Here is a 6,103-nt window from a genome sequence, read left to right on the forward strand (position 1 = left end):
CAACCTCAACACTTAGAATATTACTTCTTAATATACTTAGCGTGCTCCACCTGACCTCGTGTTTGCACGACCTGCAGAGACGGGTTCAACTTTGCCCGCTTTGCCGCAGCAGTTCAACACCTACTGAATATCCCGGCAAAATATCCGCTATAACCCCGTCACCCTCAATATATATTGTAAACACAATATTAAACGAAGTTTGTATCCCTAAAACTCTTTATTGCCACCCACGGGAGCCCTAGCATACGCTAAAGCGACCTTATACAAGTTCTAACACCCGACAAAGATCCTACCGTGAGTTTTACGTCTAAAAGAATAAAATGAGGGTTTATCGCTAAATAATAAAAAATAATAGTACACACTATTAAGATAAAGCCGGCGAATTACCTGTATACTCCAGGGATCTTCACTGACACACTAAAGCACACGTTTAGCAAAATCACTAAAGTAATCACTCTAACGTCCTAACTCTCGCAATCGCAGGATTAGAATGTCCTCGCATCCCTTGCCCACAAGGCCACAAGGGATCTTCCCTACTTCCCCCTCCCTAACCCCTTAGGGATGGGGAATCAGCTGATTCACTTCCCAGCTGATCGGTGACGTCACGAGTTCAAAATTGGCGCTGTCACAACACAACGCCAAGACAGCCGACTAGTGGTACAGGTTATGTTGTTACTGTTGTTATTCACCTGCGCCGACTGTGAAATTATACTGCGGAACTTTAATATCGTCTCTGGTTTAAACAAAAAGCATAATTTCCACCCGTGACGTGTAGCTTAGTGTGCGACAAAGTGTATGCATGTTATGTAGTGATATTGTATTGGTGATCGCGGTTCACCACCCTAGCCTAACCAACAACTTTGACCGTACTTCCCAAAGGTGTATATTAGGCATGGGGGTTACACGGAAACGGTTTATACACAACCGTTATACACAATCGTTTTGTACACAACGATGCAATACTGTGACTTGTGAATCTCAAAAATAGTGTCTTTAGTGATTTTGCCAAAAGTGAGGTTATCCCTACTCAACCCTAGGATAGGCCTAGAACAGCCTATTTACCTTACCATGATAGGTTTACCACTATCACCAACCAGGTAAGGAATAGGCCTACTGATAATTAAATAATAAATATAAAAACTTAACCCCTCTATAATTTTGACCCATTACACCCCCCTCCTACTTCGGGGAGCAAAAAAAAAACAACAAAAAAAAAGATTCCGTGCCTAGGGTTTGAAAAATAAAAATCTCCAAGGAATTTAAGACCTCTTATTCCAAACAAAACAAAGGAAAAACACCTTTTACAGAAAAATAACCAAACACAAGAGTGTCATTCAGAAATAAAAACAAAATAGCTACCGAGCATTAAAGATAAACAAAATAAATACTTCTAACTATGAAATGTCGTTGAAGTTACTCCCACCCCAACGACCGTCTTAGCATCGCAGGACGCACTCTCACGCGGCTACCATCCGACAGATATATACGCCACTTCCTATTCCGTCGTTGACGGCGAGAGCTGGCTGGCGCCTCCTCCTCTAATCTCCTGAGGATTTCGTCAGGGATCCAGGGCTGGGGTCCTGACCTCCCCGGCTGGTACGCCGTCACCGACCGCCTTCCCCTGCCTTGTCCTGGCACCGTGACAATAATTCGAGTGGGGTTTTGCACCCTCACCTCAGGTCGCTGCACCAGCGGCCTCCCTACTCTCCCACGGGCCTCAATCTGGGGAGGACGCCTACCTCGAGTTTCACCCCGATCCAAATGCCGTCTTGCATCCTGGGGTTGACCTGGGGTGCCTGTCCGTCGACGTACGTCCCTCCTGAGGGGTTCTGGCTGGCGCTGGGCAGGACCACTCCTCTGCTGACTAGGCACCTCAGCTCGCCTCCGTTGTGGGTGCGGTCGCCTTTCCCACCGCCGGTTCTGTCGGTCCTCTCGACTCCCACCAGGCTGACGTGATGGAAATCTTGACCGATCAGGTGCACCGCGTCTCGTGGCCAACCGGTTTACTCTCTGGTCACCGTACAGCCACGGTCTAGGCAGAGGTTGATCTCCAGGGTTTTGTTGACGGTCTTGCCTACAGCTTGGGGGAATGTTTCCATCCAGCGCACTCATCTCGGCCTCTGACGCCTCAATCTGGAGGCAAGGCGATTCGCCTCGCAGACTCGAAGTTAAAGCGGCCTGCACCAATAGTCTGGGCTCGGGGGTAGTCTTCCCGCCTGCAGGAGACTCACCGGATGTGGGCAGCTCCTCTACAATCTCCCCCTCTTCCATCGGCTCTGTCTGTGGTCGGTCGGCCGGGTCCCTCAAGGAGATTTCCGCAAGATCCCCTATTGCCCGATCCAATTCACCCAACAAGGGGTCACCCGGCGAGCACAGATCCACCACTTCAACATCGAGGACCTCTTGGTCTTGAGCCTCCTCCTCCTCATTGAACTGCTCCCGGTCGAATCTTCCCCGCTCCAACACCCCTTTGATGGTCAGGCGGGCCCGAGCCGGGTCGATTGTCACCCCCAGGAGTCGGGAGTTCCTGGCCAACTTGTCCCCGTAGGTGCACACGAACACCCCACAGGACACAGCGTCCTTCTGACGTGGGCACCGAAGGGGGGTTTCTAAGATCCTCCACCCCTCCTGGTGCAATGGATCCTCTTCTTCTTTGGCCACTTCCTTCAAAAATCCCTCGATGGCCTCCATCTCCATCCTCCGGGGAAATCCCATCGGGTCATACGCCCGAATCTCTTTCACCTCTGGCCGCACAACCACCAACGACCAGTGGGCGTGGGGTTTTACCTGGGGCAGATGCAGTGGGAAGAAAATCATTTCCCGCTGGAATATGTCGAGCCCTGCCGCCCTCCTTCGGGTCGCCTGATATCCCCCCCTCTTCCACGACCATAAAAACTCTGTGTCAAAACTCACTACACTGGGCAACGTAGGGTAGAAGAGGTTTCTACGCTCTATAAGCCGGAAGAACGAGTTTACCACCCGTCCATTAACGAGGTTTTCCCCAACGAGTGATTCCAGGTCCTCCAGTGAGCACTGTTTAATGGCCCGTAAACCTGCCATCCCGTCCCAGATAGTACAATTACAATCCAACACCTTTAACACCCACTACATTCTAAGGCAATAGTTACGACTATGTAAGCGGGTTCGGCAAGCAGAAGCAGCTACTGTACAAACTATCACGTGTGCAAGCGAGTAAGCCGGGACTCCACCTGTAACCAAGCGCTGCATAAAACACCGGGTCTCAAAAAATACTTCCCGAACCACCACCAGGGTTAGAACAACATTCAACGCGCTTCCGACACCAATCTAAGCCACCCTTTCCACAAAAGGTTTCAGGTCCTTTACGTGAACCACATGAGGGGTTTTAGAGCTAACGTCTTCCACCTCGTAGACATTCACCCCCCGTTTACCGGTAATCACGCACGGACCGTGAATCTTTGGAGCCAGTTTACCTACCACGGCATCCGCCACGGACGATAGTACGTGCGCTCTTCGCAAAACCCAGTCACCGATCCCGTACGTCACCTCACGCCGCCTCAGGTTATAATATTTGGCCTGGCGTTGGTACGCAGCTTTAAGGTTATGGTGGGTTTGGCTATAGAGTTCCCGGAAGGTTTTGCAACGACCTTCGTAGACCTCACCCACCGACGGTTCAGCCTCCTCCCCGGAGCTCTCAAAGGACCCATAAATCGTTTTTGGGGGTTTTAACTCCCTCCCAAAACAGAGCATCCCCGGGGAGAATCCGGTTGAGTCATGTCTAGCGGTGTTCACCGCAAACTGAAACTCTTCCAACAGCCGGTCCCACCCCTTGTGATTGTCCTTCACAAATCGGGCAATCATGGTTTTCACAACCCGATTCGGACGCTCGACCGGATTTGACTGAGGGCTATACGGGGCCGTGGTTTGCAATTGCACGCCCCATTCAGCGGCCAGGCTGCGGACTATTCGAGAGACAAACTGCGTCCCATTGTCGCAGATCATCACCTCTGGAGCCCCATAACGCAGCAACACCGTCTTCAATTTCTGGGACACGTTCTGTGCGGTTGCGGCTCCTATTGGAGCTAGCTCCAGCCACTTACTAAATGTGTCCTGTATCACCACCAGAAACCGATGGTTATACCGTGTCCTTGGCAAAGGTCCGATGAGATCCACAGAAATTGTTGACCAGGGACCCTTTGGGCGTCGGAAATACATTTTACCGGCGGGTTTCGTTTGTGCCACCTTGTAGGTTTGGCATTGAGGACAACTCAGGACATAGAGTTTTACATCTCCCCTCCAACCCGGCCAGTAATACCGAACGGCCACCCGGGCCATTGACTTCTTTACACCCAGATGCCCTGCTGTCGGTAAATCGTGGTTCTCTTCTAAGACAGCTCGCACCCGGTCAGGGGGAACACACATCTTCCAGACTGGGTTTTCTGTGTTGCCAAAGGAGCGGTATAACTGTCCAGCCCTAACACAGTAATTCTTAAACCTTCTGGGCCGGTTAGTCACCAATGCGAACATACGTTCGTACCATCGATCTTTAATAAACTCCTCGTCCGGTTCATTATCACCAGGAACGAGTGTAGACGCGCCAGTTTCATCACCTGACGGCATAGAGTCCACTGATGGCTTGTCACCCTCGACAGCCTCACTACCTTCCACGGCAGCCACCCCCGTTGGGTCAAGACAGGCTTCGTCACCCAAATCACTTGGCCCCAGGCCCACTGGATACCTGGATAAGGCGTCGGCTACCCTGTTTAACGTGCCTTTGCGGTACTTGATTTCAAAATCATGTTGCTGGAGCTCCATGACCCACCGAGCTAATCTACCGCTCGGTTCACGTAGTTTCATGAGCCAGCTGAGAGCAACATGATCTGTAATCGCCACAAAGTGGTAGCCTTCCAAGTAGGGTTTAAACTTTCTGACTGCCCAGACCAAGGCAAGACACTCCTTCTCTGTGGTAGAGTACTTGGATTCCTGGTCAGTCAGCAGACGGCTCGCATACGCGATCACCACCTCCTTGCCCTCAACTTCCTGGGTTAAGGCGGCACCCAGCCCCACATTCGAGGCGTCAACCTGCACCGTGAAGGTTTTACTGAAGTCGGGGCAGGCCAATACGGGAGAAGAGCACAAAAGCTCCTTCAACTTCCGAAGCGCAGACTCTTGCGCATCACCCCATTGCCACTTTGCGCTTTTCTTAAGCAGATGTCGTAGAGGCGCCGACACCGTCGCAAAGCCTTCAATAAAGCGCCGATACCAGGACGCCAGACCCAAGAAACTACGCAGCCTCTTGATATTGGTAGGTATCGGGAACTCACTAATCGACTGGACCTTCTCAGGGTCAGTGGTTATCCCCTCAAAATTTACCACGTGTCCAAGATACTTTAACTGGCGTTTGCAGAAGTGGCATTTTTCGGGGTTCAACTTCAAGCCAGCAGCACAAAGTCGGTTAAATACTAGTTTCAGAAGTTCGAGGTGTTCCGCAAAGGTCGTCGCCACCACTACCAAGTCGTCAAGGTACGCAAAGACCTTAGGTTCAAGTTCAACCCCTATAACCATATCGAGCAACCTCTGAAACGTCGCACCGGCTGAGTGTAATCCAAAGGGCATAACGGTAAACTGGTACAGCCCTCGGCCAGGAACCGTAAACGCGGTTATCGCCCGGCTTTCAACTGCCAGAGGTACCTGCCAATACCCACTCTTAAGATCCAAGGTGCTGATGTACTTGGCTTGGCGTAACTTTTCCAGGATTCCATTGATCCGGGGTAAAGGATACGCATCCTTAACTGACGAGTCATTTACCGATCGCATGTCAATACAAAATCGGTAGGTGCCGGATGTTTTCTTAATCAACACCACCGGTGAGCTCCAAGGACTCGTGGAAGGCTCTATCACCCCTTGCTGCAGCATATCGTCAACCTCTTGGTCAATTATGGCTTGCATGGCGGGGTTACGCGGGTAATACCGCTGTTTAATGGGCACTGCACCCTCTTTGAGCCGAATTTTGTGCTCAACCAGCGAAGTCAGTCCCGGAACTGCCTCAAATTTTGGCAACTCGACACTCAGGAACTCTGCCAGTTTCTGTTCCTCCTCTGGTGCAAGAGCGTCAATCGCGCTG

This window comes from Macrosteles quadrilineatus, unplaced genomic scaffold, assembly GCF_028750875.1.
Source record: "Macrosteles quadrilineatus isolate MER2022 unplaced genomic scaffold, UCM_ALF_1.0 Scaffold_2__2_contigs__length_208266976, whole genome shotgun sequence".
Taxonomy (NCBI): domain Eukaryota; kingdom Metazoa; phylum Arthropoda; class Insecta; order Hemiptera; family Cicadellidae; genus Macrosteles; species Macrosteles quadrilineatus.